This window comes from Spermophilus citellus (genome assembly GCF_964194105.1).
Source record: "Spermophilus citellus genome assembly, chromosome: 17".
Classification (NCBI taxonomy): Eukaryota; Metazoa; Chordata; class Mammalia; order Rodentia; family Sciuridae; genus Spermophilus; species Spermophilus citellus.
Window position 1 is genome coordinate 60,755,753 of NC_138199.1, and position 15,234 is coordinate 60,770,986.

At 44.6% G+C, this 15,234-nt stretch overlaps 2 long non-coding RNA genes across 2 annotated transcripts in view; one reads left to right on the forward strand and one right to left on the reverse strand.

The window, feature by feature from the left end:
- Positions 1-14,301, reverse strand: part of LOC308636787 — a 532,023-nt gene extending 517,722 nt beyond the window's left edge. Inside the window, exon 1 of the long non-coding RNA XR_014019476.1 lies at positions 10,446-14,301. This is a non-coding gene — a long non-coding RNA (uncharacterized lncRNA). The remainder of the gene's footprint in view (positions 1-10,445) is intronic.
- The window catches only part of LOC308636788, a 682,020-nt gene that overhangs the window by 444,504 nt on the left and 222,282 nt on the right, over positions 1-15,234 (forward strand). The window lies entirely within an intron of this gene.

Below are 15,234 nucleotides of genomic sequence, written 5' to 3' on the forward strand. Positions count from 1 at the left end.
GGGGGTTTGGAGGAGGATTTGTAGTCCCCTGGTGAGGACGTAGAAGTGTTACCTCATGGGGCTTTAGAGGAAAAGCTGTAGAATGTTCAACTCCCACATTGGGCTCTGGAGTTATGGTGATTTCCACGTCGTGGGGCTTTGGAGGAAAAGCTGTAGGATGTACAACGCCCACATTAGGCTTTGGAGTTATGGTGAGTTCCACATAGTGGGGCTTTGGAGGAAAAGCTGTAGGATGTTCAACCACCAAATTGGGCTCTGGAGTTATGGTGATTTCCACGTCGTGGGGCTTTGGAGGAGCTGTAGGATGTTCAACCCCCACATTGGGCTCTGGAGTTATGGGGAGTTCCACATAGTGGGGCTTTGGAGGAAAAGCTGTAGGATTTTCAACCCCCACATTGGGCTCTGGAGTTATGGTGATTTCCACATCCTGGGGCTTTGGAGGAGCTGTAGGATGTTCAACCCCTACATTGGGTTCTGGAGTTATAGTGATTTCCACACTGGGCTCTGGAGTTATGGTGAGTTCCACGTCGTGGAGCTTTGGAGGAAAAGCTGTAGGTTGTTCAACCCCCACATTGGGCTCTGGAGTTATGGTGAGTTCCATGTCCTGGAGCTTTGGAGGAAAAGTCGTAGGTTGTTCAACCCCCACATTGGGCTCTGGAGTTATGGTGAGTTCCACGTCGTGGGGCTTTAGAGGAAAAGCTGTAGGATTTTCAACCCCCACATTGGGTTCTGGAGTTATGGTGATTTCCACATAGTGGGGCTTTGGAGGAGCTGTAGGTTGTTCAACCACCACATTGGGCTCTGGAGTTATGGGGATTTCCACGTGGTGGGGCTGTAGAGGATGTTCAACCACCACATTGGGCTCTGGAGTTATGGGGATTTCCACGTGGTGGGGCTGTAGAGGATTTTCAACCACCACATTGGGCTCTGGAGTTATGGGGAGTTCCACTTCCACAGGTTTAAATGTAAAGCTGGGTACTGTTGAAAAATGAACTTGATTCTCAGTTAGGACCTGTGGCTGAGTTGAAGTTTCTTGTGTTGGAATTATTCCTTCTTGATACGTTGGAAGCAAAGTTGAAGTTTCCTTCATGGTTGGAAAAACAAATACAGGGACCGTTGGAAGAGATATATGGTACGTTCCAATAGCCATAGGGAACAATGAAAGAGCTACAGGCTTCTTCTCAGCTGTAGAATGTTTAGTGGGTTTTGGAGTTGAGGTGAGTTCCAGGTCCAAAGGTTGAAAGGTAACACTGGGTGATGTTAAATCCTGAGCTGTATTCTGACTTAGGACCTGAGTTGAAGTTTCCATCTGAGTTGTGGTTGCTTGTTGGGCTGAAGAAAATCCAAAGTTTTCAGGGAATCCTGGAGACTGGGAAGGGGCATTAGACTGGGTTGGATAAAATGTAACTTGCTGGGTGGAAACTGGTTCAGCTTCTTTAGTGGCTTCTGAAGGTACAGTAACTATCAGAGCCACATGTTGAACTGTGGTTTTAGGCAAATCTGAAGACCCACTTCTGAACATTACTTCTAGATCTTGAGGTGAAAATGACATGGAATCACTGAATGAAGCAATAGTCGAGACAAATGTGGATTCTGGAGGTTTAGTTGGGAGTGTTTCCTGGACTGGTGGAAGTTCAACACTCACGGGGGGCGTTGAGGGCAGAGATGAGCTCTCCTGCTGACTTGATAAAGATTCCTCAGGCAGCTCTTCAAGCTGACTGGGGACCTCTTGATCAATTGGAGGTTGTTCCTCCTCTAGAGGGGGGCTTGGCTGAGGTTCCAACTGCTCAGGGGACAGTGAGGACTCATCTAGGGTCTCCTGTTGCGCTGAAGTTTCAACCTCATTATTCAATTCTGGAGTAGGAGACTCAGCTTGATCAGAACCTAGAGAAGAACCTGTCACATCCTCACCTTCTGGAGGTTGACCTACATCGTTAGGGAGCTCTGGAGGCACAGTTGGGGCTTCAGGCTGGGATGCAGAAGGTCCTAACTCATGAGTTGGAATTGAGGGAGGAACTATAGCCTCACCATTGATCACAGAAGTTCCCACCTCTGTAGTGGGTTCAGGTGTTATAGTAATTAGTACATCTGCAGTCACACTGGGCAAGTCTAGAGGTTGCACTGGTACTTCCAGCTGGCTTTCAGAAGACTGGTCCTCCCCAGGAGACTCAGAAGGCTGAGTTGGGGTCTCTTGCTCACTGAGAGAAGGTTCAGTCTCCACAGGAGGGCCCGGAGGCTGGGCTGGGGTCTCTTGCTGGGTTAGAGAAGGTTCTACCTCCTCAGCATACTCTGGAGGCTGAACTGGGGCCTCCTGAACTGGGGCCTCCTGAACTGGGGCTTCCTGAACTGGGGCCCCCTGAACTGGGGCCTCTGGCTGAACTGGGGCCTCCCGAACAGAGGCCTCTGGCTGAATTGGGGCCTCCTGCTGGGCTAGAGAAGATTCGGCCTCCTTGGTAGGTTCCGAAGTTATGGTAATTTCCACGTCTGCAGGCCTACCTGTAACACTGGGCAAGTTATAATAATGAACTTGATCCTGACCTAGAGATGGAACTACAGGTAGAGTTGGTAGAGTTTCAGCTATATTCTCCATAGGGGACTTGGGAGCTTGAACTGGAGTCTCTTGCTCAGATAAAGAGGGTTCAGAGAGCTCTGAAGTCTGAGCTGGAGCCTCTTGTTGGGTTGATGAAGGTTCTACTACTTCAAGACCCTCTGAAGGCTGGGTTGGGGCCTGCTCCTGGCCTGAAGGAAGGTGAATCTCTTTATCTGCCTGCGGAGTTACGGTAACCAGATCTGCAGGTTTCCTTGTGACAACTGGCTGAGTGTCACTTCTTAGAGATGAAAGTTTATGAAAGTTTATGATGCACTCATCTGAGAGACTCATCTGAGTTCTCCTGGGATTCCGGAGGTAGGTTGCCAGAATAAGCTACATCTGTACTTGGATATACATAATCATCCAAGTTTTTTTGAAGCTGAAGTTTTGCAAATTGCTTTGGAGTTCCACCAACTTCTTTAGCAAATCTCGGATGCTGAGCTACATCCTTCTTCAGATTCAGTGGTGAAACAATAAACTTTGCTGCTTTTGAACTCTGGCTATCTAGAGGTGGAACAAGTACTTCAAATGACTGGTGATCTGTAGACTGATCTAGATTGACAGTATGAAGCTTACTTTTGAGTCGAGAAGGTAGAGCTAGGACCTGATTCTGATCCCCATCTAGCATTGGAACCAATTCTGGGAGCCTCTCTTGCCAAATTAGTTTGTCTTGATGCAGATCCTGACGTGGAACAGCAAACTGATCTACCTCTGGGGGCGGCTCTCCAGGTGAATCCCTGCCCAAGAATGGAAGCAAACTGTCAGTTAACTCCCCGGCCCCCCAGAGGTCTGTGATGGGGCTTCATCCCTGGGAGAAGAACAAAGCCAAGGTTGTTACTCTTGAAAGGAGCAATTAAGCTTTTCCTTACCTCTTCACTTGAGAATTTATATCACCCCCAGTCACTTACCCAGCATCCTTATTGAAAATCTCATCCTCATCTGCCGCAGTCTTGGCTGGGCACAGAATCACGAATGCCGCAGTCTTGGCTGGGCACAGAATCACGAGCCACCACACAGCTTTGTCGATTCAAACAGCCCTCAGCACTCATCAGAGGAGTCCTTGTCATGTAGCTTCTGTGCCATGTTTTTCTTACGTGTGGCATTGAGAGGTCTGTACATATCTGTAAGCCAAAGAAACCAGAAAAAGCCCTCCTAGAAAACAGAAAGGGGAACATTAATTCTGCTTCCCACTGCCTTCCCTGGCCACAGCACTGGGTCCTCTTCAGATTTACCTGATTTTCACTTTCCGCTGAGCTTCTCGAACTACACAGAGACCCGAAACAGCTCCTGGGGGGAAACACAGGCACAAGGCAATTAGTGATGGATGCCATTTTTCATGTCTTTTTGTAATGTGCACCTTTGGTCTTTTTAGGACAAAGCCTATACCTTAGTTCATAAGAGTTATGGGGATTTCCACATGGTGGGGCTGTAGAGGATGTTCCAAAAAGTGTACTTAAGCTCTGCTTGACCTCTGCTCTGGGCTCTGGGCTGCTCTCCCTTCTTGAGTGAGCACGGAGCCCCAGCGCGCTGGAACGGATCCCTAATAAATCCCCCTTGCCATTGCATGGAGCTAGTCTCGTGTGGTCTCTCCTTCTCCGACGCTTCGCCGGACCCTTACAAGGGGCGCGGAGCATGGAGAGGCTTACTCCTTTCCCGCCGCCATCTTCCGCTTCTCGCTAGCTATTTCGGGATGATGACGGGACACTAGCTCGTTCCCTCCAGTGTGTCTCAGCCTTGGGCTCCCGCGCCTCTCTCCGCCTCCGTATCCACAGCCACATCAGGGGGCTCTGGAGGAAGATTTGTAGTTTCCAGAACTCGATGTGGAAATGTTGTCTCCGGGGGGTTTGGAGGAGGATTTGTAGTCCCCTGGTGAGGACGTAGAAGTGTTACCTCATGGGGCTTTAGAGGAAAAGCTGTAGAATGTTCAACTCCCACATTGGGCTCTGGAGTTATGGTGATTTCCACGTCGTGGGGCTTTGGAGGAAAAGCTGTAGGCTGTTCAACCTTGACATTGGGCTCTGGAGTTATGGTGATTTCCACGTCGTGGGGCTTTGGAGGAAAAGCTGTAGGATGTTCAACCACCAAATTGGGCTCTGGAGTTATGGTGATTTCCACGTCGTGGGGCTTTGGAGGAGCTGTAGGATGTTCAACCCCCACATTGGGCTCTGGAGTTATGGGGAGTTCCACATAGTGGGGCTTTGGAGGAAAAGCTGTAGGATTTTCAACCCCCACATTGGGCTCTGGAGTTATGGTGATTTCCACGTCGTGGGGCTTTGGAGGAAAAGCTGTAGGATGTACAACACCCACATTAGGCTTTGGAGTTATGGTGAGTTCCACATAGTGGGGCTTTGGAGGAAAAGCTGTAGGATGTTCAACCACCAAATTGGGCTCTGGAGTTATGGTGATTTCCACGTCGTGGGGCTTTGGAGGAGCTGTAGGATGTTCAACCCCCACATTGGGCTCTGGAGTTATGGGGAGTTCCACATAGTGGGGCTTTGGAGGAAAAGCTGTAGGATTTTCAACCCCCACATTGGGCTCTGGAGTTATGGTGATTTCCACATCCTGGGGCTTTGGAGGAGCTGTAGGATGTTCAACCCCTACATTGGGTTCTGGAGTTATAGTGATTTCCACACTGGGCTCTGGAGTTATGGTGAGTTCCACGTCGTGGAGCTTTGGAGGAAAAGCTGTAGGTTGTTCAACCCCCACATTGGGCTCTGGAGTTATGGTGAGTTCCATGTCCTGGAGCTTTGGAGGAAAAGTCGTAGGTTGTTCAACCCCCACATTGGGCTCTGGAGTTATGGTGAGTTCCACGTCGTGGGGCTTTAGAGGAAAAGCTGTAGGATTTTCAACCCCCACATTGGGTTCTGGAGTTATGGTGATTTCCACATAGTGGGGCTTTGGAGGAGCTGTAGGTTGTTCAACCACCACATTGGGCTCTGGAGTTATGGGGATTTCCACGTGGTGGGGCTGTAGAGGATGTTCAACCACCACATTGGGCTCTGGAGTTATGGGGATTTCCACGTGGTGGGGCTGTAGAGGATTTTCAACCACCACATTGGGCTCTGGAGTTATGGGGAGTTCCACTTCCACAGGTTTAAATGTAAAGCTGGGTACTGTTGAAAAATGAACTTGATTCTCAGTTAGGACCTGTGGCTGAGTTGAAGTTTCTTGTGTTGGAATTATTCCTTCTTGATATGTTGGAAGCAAAGTTGAAGTTTCCTTCATGGTTGGAAAAACAAATACAGGGACCGTTGGAAGAGATATATGGTACGTTCCAATAGCCATAGGGAACAATGAAAGAGCTACAGGCTTCTTCTCAGCTGTAGAATGTTTAGTGGGTTTTGGAGTTGAGGTGAGTTCCAGGTCCAAAGGTTGAAAGGTAACACTGGGTGATGTTAAATCCTGAGCTTTATTCTGACTTAGGACCTGAGTTGAAGTTTCCATCTGAGTTGTGGTTGCTTGTTGGGCTGAAGAAAATCCAAAGTTTTCAGGGAATCCTGGAGACTGGGAAGGGGCATTAGACTGGGTTGGATAAAATGTAACTTGCTGGGTGGAAACTGGCTCAGCTTCTTTAGTGGCTTCTGAAGGTACAGTAACTATCAGAGCCACATGTTGAACTGTGGTTTTAGGCAAATCTGAAGACCCACTTCTGAACATTACTTCTAGATCTTGAGGTGAAAATGACATGGAATCACTGAATGAAGCAATAGTCGAGACAAATGTGGATTCTGGAGGTTTAGTTGGGAGTGTTTCCTGGACTGGTGGAAGTTCAACACTCACGGGGGGGCGTTGAGGGCAGAGATGAGCTCTCCTGCTGACTTGATAAAGATTCCTCAGGCAGCTCTTCAAGCTGACTGGGGACCTCTTGATCAATTGGAGGTTGTTCCTCCTCTAGAGGGGGGCTTGGCTGAGGTTCCAACTGCTCAGGGGACACTGAGGACTCATCTAGGGTCTCCTGTTGCGCTGAAGTTTCAACCTCATTATTCAATTCTGGAGTAGGAGACTCAGCTTGATCAGAACCTAGAGAAGAACCTGTCACATCCTCACCTTCTGGAGGTTGACCTACATCGTTAGGGAGCTCTGGAGGCACAGTTGGGGCTTCAGGCTGGGATGCAGAAGGTCCTAACTCATGAGTTGGAATTGAGGGAGGAACTATAGCCTCACCATTGATCACAGAAGTTCCCACCTCTGTAGTGGGTTCAGGTGTTATAGTAATTAGTACATCTGCAGTCACACTGGGCAAGTCTAGAGGTTGCACTGGTACTTCCAGCTGGCTTTCAGAAGACTGGTCCTCCCCAGGAGACTCAGAAGGCTGAGTTGGGGTCTCTTGCTCACTGAGAGAAGGTTCAGTCTCCACAGGAGGGCCCGGAGGCTGGGCTGGGGTCTCTTGCTGGGTTAGAGAAGGTTCTACCTCCTCAGCATACTCTGGAGGCTGAACTGGGGCCTCCTGAACTGGGGCCTCCTGAACTGGAGCCTCCTGAACTGGGGCTTCCTGAACTGGGGCCTCCTGAACTGGGGCCTCTGGCTGAACTGGGGCCTCCCGAACAGAGGCCTCTGGCTGAATTGGGGCCTCCTGCTGGGCTAGAGAAGATTCGGCCTCCTTGGTAGGTTCCGAAGTTATGGTAATTTCCACGTCTGCAGGCCTACCTGTAACACTGGGCAAGTTATAATAATGAACTTGATCCTGACCTAGAGATGGAACTACAGGTAGAGTTGGTAGAGTTTCAGCTATATTCTCCATAGGGGACTTGGGAGCTTGAACTGGAGTCTCTTGCTCAGATAAAGAGGGTTCAGAGAGCTCTGAAGTCTGAGCTGGAGCCTCTTGTTGGGTTGATGAAGGTTCTACTACTTCAAGACCCTCTGAAGGCTGGGTTGGGGCCTGCTCCTGGCCTGAAGGAAGGTGAATCTCTTTATCTGCCTGCGGAGTTACGGTAACCAGATCTGCAGTTTTCCTTGTGACAACTGGCTGAGTGTCACTTCTTAGAGATGAAAGTTTATGATGCATTGATGCTTCACCTCCTAGAGCCTCCTGGTCCTCAGGAACTTCTTGCTGGGACGAAGCGGACTGGAGCTCCTCAGGAGTCTCCTGGGCCTCCAGAGAAGGTTCAACCTGGTCAGGAGTTTCTGGAGACTCATCTGAGTTCTCCTGGGATTCCGGAGGTAGGTTGCCAGAATAAGCTACATCTGTACTTGGATATACATAATCATCCAAGTTTTTTTGAAGCTGAAGTTTTGCAAATTGCTTTGGAGTTCCACCAACTTCTTTAGCAAATCTCGGATGCTGAGCTACATCCTTCTTCAGATTCAGTGGTGAAACAATAAACTTTGCTGCTTTTGAACTCTGGCTATCTAGAGGTGGAACAATTACTTCAAATGACTGGTGATCTGTAGACTGATCTAGATTGACAGTATGAATCTTACTTTTGAGTCGAGAAGGTAGAGCTAGGACCTGATTCTGATCCCCATCTAGCATTGGAACCAATTCTGGGAGCCTCTCTTGCCAAATTAGTTTGTCTTGATGCAGATCCTGACGTGGAACAGCAAACTGATCTACCTCTGGGGGCGGCTCTCCAGGTGAATCCCTGCCCAAGAATGGAAGCAAACTGTCAGTTAACTCCCCGGCCCCAGCGGCGCCCGGGGCCGGGGAGGCGACAGCAGTCCCCGAGCCCGGAGTCCCGGCGGCCACAAACTGATACTTCTAATTGACCTACCAATTCCTGGCAGGGCCTCTCTTCACGGAATTTTGCTAGAAGTTCCTCTATATGTAGACTGCCGCTGTTCCAAAGGGTCTTTTTGGTCTCATTAAAGTGGAGACATTAGAATCGCTGTTTCCTCCTCATCGGCCATGTTGGATCCCCCTATGCCCTTGTTGTTTATACACACATATTTAACTACTTACATGTTACTTTTTACCACATGGCTAGTATTGAGAAAAATAAGTATTTTACAAGCATTGATGAGAAGCCAATATTAGAAAATAAAATTTGCCAATCGCTTGAGGCAAGACAGATTTTCTCTCCGCCCTCTTCACCACCCTCAGGAGGAGCAGAGGTCTGTGATGGGGCTTCATCCCTGGGAGAAGAACAAAGGCAAGGTTGTTACTCTTGAAAGGAGCAATTAAGCTTTTCCTTACCTCTTCATTTGAGAATTTATATCACCCCCAGTCACTTACCCAGCATCCTTATTGAAAATATCCTCATCAGAGGAGTCCTTGTCATGTAGCTTCTGTGCCATGTTTTTCTTACGTGTGGCATTGAGAGGTCTGTACATATCCCTAAGCCAAAGTGGCCGCCTTAACCAGAAAAAGCCCTCCTAGAAAACAGAAAGGGGAACATTAATTCTGCTTCCCACTGCCTTCCCTGGCCACAGCACTGGGTCCTCTTCAGATATACCTGATTTTCAATTTCCGTTGAGCTTCTACTACACAGAGACCCGAAACAGCTCCTGGGGGGAAACACATGCACAAGACAATTAGTGATGGATGCCATTTTTCATGTCTTTTTGTAATGTGCACCTTTGGTCTTTTTAGGACAAAGCCTATACCTTAGTTCATAAGCACAATGAGCAAAATCATGCTAGACCTGGGGTCCTAAAAACAATTCCCTGCATGCTGGGCTACCAGAACTCTCTATGTATGTTCCCAAAGAGCCACATGAGCATAGGCAGGATTAGCAACTCTGCTTACCCTCTTGGCTAAGTAACTTGTACAGTACACAACCATACTGGGCTGAAGTGTTTTACTCTCTCCAGAGCCTTTCACATCAGTCCTCTTTGGACTTAAAGCTCACATGTATCATCATTTTGGGGTGGGGAGCAGGTTGGTTCTTGAGGGAGAAGGTGATTCTATTTCCTAGCTGCTTTATCCTACAAGTTGAATTACATCAAGTAAATACCAAAGTCCAATTAGTAAAGTTGTCTAGCTCACTGATTTCCATATTGCAGGCTGTCACTTATGATTGAGTTGTAACATCAGTTTAGACATATACATAACAAAAAACAATAGGAAAAAAAAACCTGTGCATTGTTTCAAACACTGCTGATGTTTACTAGAAATGTGTCTACTAATTCACAATATCAAATGTTGCTCACAGCCCAAGTGTGGGTATAATGAATGGAGAAGTACCTAGCTGGAAAGGAACCACTTTCTGACACTGTGACCACAGGGTAAGATATTTTCCCTTTCTTATTCTCCGTTTCTTATTATAAAAAGAAGAGACAAACTACTCTTTCTAAGCTCCCTGTTAAAATTCTATGAAATCTAGGTAAAAGGAATAGAGAGTGGGGGTGAGAAGGTGACCAGTAAGTCAAGAAGGTAAAGTTTTCCTACCACCTGGAGAAAGGACTCATACATTCCACTTCTACTTCTGCCAGCCTGGAAGGGGAATAGCACAGCACGCTAATGACCCAAGGCCTTCCCTGTCCCTGAAAACCTCAAAGAAGGGCTCCAGCTGAGTGTGATGCACGTGAACAGTGGGAGCAGGCACAGCCCAAACCTCTTGCCCTCCACTCTTCTTTCCTTAAGGACTGGAAACAGCAGATGCATCCCTGCTAGTGCCTTTGACCTCAGCAGGCTGGGGAACTAGTTTTCCTGGAGCCAGGGGAGACATGAGAGGAAGTATTCTTCCTGCCTTTAGCAGTTTCCTCACTGTTAAGATTGAAATAGATGAGTTCTAAAATTCTCATTTAGGGGCTGGGGTTGTGGCTCAGCGGTAGAGTGCTCGCCTAGCATGTGTGAGGCCCTGGGTTCGATCCTCAGCACCACATAAAAATAGATAAAGATACTGTGTCCAACTAAAAAATAAATATTAAAAATAAAATAAAATTCTCATTTAAATACTGCCGGGCTCATATTTACCCTAAGGCCTTTTCTTCATCATCTTGTGCTGCTGCTTTATGGGAATAAATCTGTTTTGGAAGAAAATACAGTCATAAGTATCACAATGACCACTAATTTCCAAGTCTCTATTCATTCCTTTTATTTATTTTGTCTTATCTACCCAGTGAGATAATAACTTTTCTGAGGGCAGGAATTCTATCCTTTGAATGGTTCTCTGACTCTTCCATAGTACCTAGCTTAGGGTCTTGCATGCAGCTGGCACTTAATATATTTTATTGACTGTTTTAGATAAAATTCAACAGATAATTCCTAATAAAAACACTTAACAGTAGAAAAAGAAAGAACTACTTAACTTGATAAACATGTCTGCCAGAACTTTAAACAACAGTGTCATTTTAAAATCAAGAATAAGAGTATTATTATTGCTGCTGGTTCAACCTCATTGAGGAGGTCTTAATCAATGTAGTATGAAAAATAAATGGGGGCATAAATGGGGGAAGGAACTGAAACTATATATCAAAATGGATTCTACTGTCATGTATAACTAAAAAGATCCAATTAAAAAAATCTATGTAGTGAAAATACTAAAATTCAGCTGGGTGTGGTGGCACACATTTATATTCCCAGCAGTCCGAGATATTAAGGCAAGAAGATCAAGTTTAAGGCCAGCCTGGGTAACTTTGAAATACCCTGTCTTAAAATAAATGAAAAATATTTAAAAATTTTTTTTTATTGTAGCTCAGTGGTAGAGCACTTGCCTACCATGCGTGAGGCACTTGGTTTACTGCGTAAAAATAAAATATGGAAGGAAACGCTTCCTTTTAAAAAATAAAAATAAAAAAGACTGGGAGTGCAGCTCGGTGGTGGAGTGCCCCTGAGTTCAATCCCTACCACCACAATAAATAAATAAACAAACAAACAAACAAACAAATAAATAAGTGCCCTAGAATTCTTCTGAGGCACATTAAGAAGAAATGAATATATGGCATGAGATTACATGTTCCCAGAATGTTGTAAAGATGTTAATTCACAAATTCATTTTCAAATTCAATGTAGTCCTATTCAAATTCAAAGACAGTTTTTTTAAATTTGTTTGTTTTTGTTTTTGTTTTGTTTTTCTTTTGGCAGAGAAAATATATAAGAATAGTAATGAAATGTACGAAATGATCAGGAGAGCAGGAGCTTGCCCTACCAAATATATAGCTTGAAATATGTTATAAAGCAACTGGAATTAAGTGGTGTGATGCTAGTACTGGTATAGAAAGAGACACCTGGATCAATGGGAAAAAAGAGTCCAGATAAAGATGGTATTTTACATAAGTGAAGAAAGAATCAACCATTAATTAAAATAGTTTTAAGGGCTGGGGTGGTGGCTCAGTGGTAGAGCACTTGCCTGGCATGTGTGAGGCACTGTGTTAGATTCTCAGCAACACATATAAACAAATAAATACATAAATAAAGGTCCATTGACAACCAAAAAAATATTAAGAATAAAATAAAATAGTTTTGAAACAACTGGGTATTCATGTAGGGGGGAAAAATTCCCTACTCCAACCATACTAAAACAAAACACACATTCCAGAAGGATTAAAAATATAAATAAAAATGCAATGTTAGAAAAGCACTAGAAGAAAGTATCTGAAATCACCTTTATTCCATGAGGTAACAGAGACCTCTCGTTATAACAATAGCTCATCCATGGCCACAAGGCAGTGCTGGTGACAGAGGTGGGTGGCTTGACTAGAAACACACCTACTCTTCACAGCCCTCCCCCTTGTCTTTTTTTCTTATGGATTTATTTTCTTAAGGACTAACATATTTAGTATAAAAAAAGTTTTATAAATCCATGTTAGTCCTTACAATGGTTTGCAATGGTTTTCTTTGTATTTCAACATTTCAAATATTTCCCAGTATTTTTGTCTCTTAAGGAGGTGAACAGGCTTTGTAATAGGAACTGGAATTTTGCTCTTGGTTAGCCACCGAGGTCAGTTGATCTCCTTCATTTGTAAAAGAGGGTTTATAATATTCTCCTAACAGGATTTTTGTGAGGATTAAATAAAATAACATGTGGAAACTGTTTGTTCTATATGCTTCACATCCATACATACTATTTGCTAATGGGCATCAGAGATAGGATGGTCACATCTGCTAAAGACTGCTAAAGGTTTCTGCCTGTGCTATCAGACTTAGAAAGCTGTTTTCCATCAGGTTATAAATATATATATATATTGCTTCTATTTTCTTTTTCTACTACTATCATGATTTCTTTCTTTTTTTAACATTTACTGAAATATGTTTAAGGTGAAAAGTAGGCATCTTTTGTTACTTGCTCCTTCATTAGGCTTCTATTACTATTAATTCATTTTTCCCCAGTGATTTGAATTTTTTATATTTATTTTTAAGGTGTAGATGAACAAAACACAATGCCTTTATTTTTATGTGGTGCTGAGGATCCAACCGGTCCTGCCTGTGCTCGCTCTACCACTGAGCCGCAATCCCAGCCCCCCAGTGATTTGAATATTAAAAGATGACATTTAAAAAGTTTCAGGGGCTGAGAGTGTAGCTTAGTGGCAAAGCATACCCAAGGCCCTGGGTTTGATTCTTAACACATAACATGCATGCATATAAATATATGCAAACGTATTAGGATCACTTGAGTCTATTGCTTAGACTCTGTATGCTACTTCAGATACTGGATTACATGATTCCTCATTGTGGAATTGACATAATATCTCATCTCTTTTCTTTTGAACACCATATTGTCCACTATAGTAGTATCTACTACTATATCCTCCCTTGTCTTCCTAGAGCTCATCATCTAAGTGGGGAGAGGAAATAATAAAAATATAAATAAACACGAATATAAGATTGAATTGTACATACAAATTTGTTTTGGGACAGGGATAGACCCCAGGTGCATTTAATCACTGGCCATACTCCAAGCCCTTTTTATGTTTTATTTTGAGACATAGTCTCACTAAGTTGCTTAGGGCCTCACTAAATTAACTGAGGCAAACTTTGAACTTGTGATCCTCCTGCCTTGGCCTCCTGAGTCACTGGATTATAGCCATGCACCACGATACCCAGCTGTATAAACAAATTTAAATCAGTATAAAATTTTACAGAAATTCCAAGAAAGGTCACATGCCACCCAGAGATGCAGACCATACCATCTGTGCAATGGCCAGTGATAATCTTCCCAGAGGCTTTTTGCAAACTGACCCCATGTGTAAGCACCCCTTAGGCTTAGAAATTTGACTCTGTCTTCACTAAGAGAGAACTTACTTCTTTTCTTCTGAGAAGTCTCACCTTATAGATGCTACAGGACTGACCCCAACACAGATTGCCAGAAAATGACCAGATAGTAAGAAATACTTCTGCTCCACAAACAGAACATCTGTCTACACCACAAGGGAAATGCTTCTCTGTAGAGAGGCCTCTGAGGCATACTTAAGCCCAACTGGAAAGCTACTTGGTGAGAATAGAATTAGAACAAAAGGCTAAGGTAGATAGATCCATTCATCTCCTCTCCTGGCCAGGGGTTGTCCGGCCAGTGAAACTGACTCCACACCTGCCCAGGGATCCATTGCTACTCTCGCAAAATGTTAGGATGGGCACTACTCAAACCAGTTTCTTTTTTTTTTTAATATTTTTTATTGTTGATGGACTTTATTGTCTTTATTTTTATGTGGTGCTGAGGTTCGAACCCAGTGCCTCATGCATGCTAGGTGAAGACGCTACCACTGAGCCACAACCCCAGCCCTCAAACCAGTTTCTTTCTTGTCTTTTCTGTGCTTTTACTACTGACCAGCTCTCCTGTAGACATATTTTTCTTTTCTTTTTTGGTACTGGGGATTGAACCTAGCCTACTCTACCTACTCAGCCCTTTCATTTTTTTGAGACAGGGTCTTGCTAAGTTGCCCAGGCTGGCCTCAATTTCCCTGCTTCAGACTCCTAAGTCACTGGCAGTATAGGTGTGTGCCATCACTCCTGGCCTGGACCTATTTTTCTGTAGATATGTAATATACTCAGTCAGGTTTCTATTCAAGTCTGAGCCATCTGATCCTTATATATCTCTGTTCCACTCCATTAATGGAACAGAGATGTTGGTGTTTCTCTCTCCTATAGCCATCTTTTAAAAAATTGTTTACCAAAAATTTAAATTCTGAGGGGAGGGACAAAGCTTCACAATCACCTCAAGAAATGGAGACAAATCTCATAGTTGGCATAGGTCCAGGAGAACTGGGGTATTCAGAGAAGGCTTTGTGAAGAAAGATGAACTTGAGTTGGTTTTTGACAGATTCATAAAACTTCCACAGACATGGCAAAGTAAGGGAATTTTAGATAGGCAAGGAATGAGCATGGTGTGACGGGTATATGGAGAGGCTGCTCTGGCTGGAATGGAGGACTGCTATTACAGTAGAAAAGGCAAACTAGCTAAGTTGGGTGGTTGAATTGGGAGGGTAGAATCAAGATTGTCAGCTTATTAAATGACTCTTAATATTCTAAACCTGCCTATTGAGAAAAGTAATAAACCATCATGTAAGCAAACAGAAGGTAAACAGAAGCCAAAGCCAGGAATATACTATTATCACTAGGACCTGCTCTGTAGTAGCCTGATGAGAATTTAGCTGCAGTGCTTTAGCTGAACACCTACTTAGACAATACCTCACACACTGGAGGAGGAGGAAGCTGTGTGGATCCACTGAGTCTACATATAGCACTTTTATCTTTTAGCCCTCTCCTTTTACCCCAGGGTAATGACTGCTGCTTGAGAGTGAAGTCATCTCTTGTCATTTCAGTAACA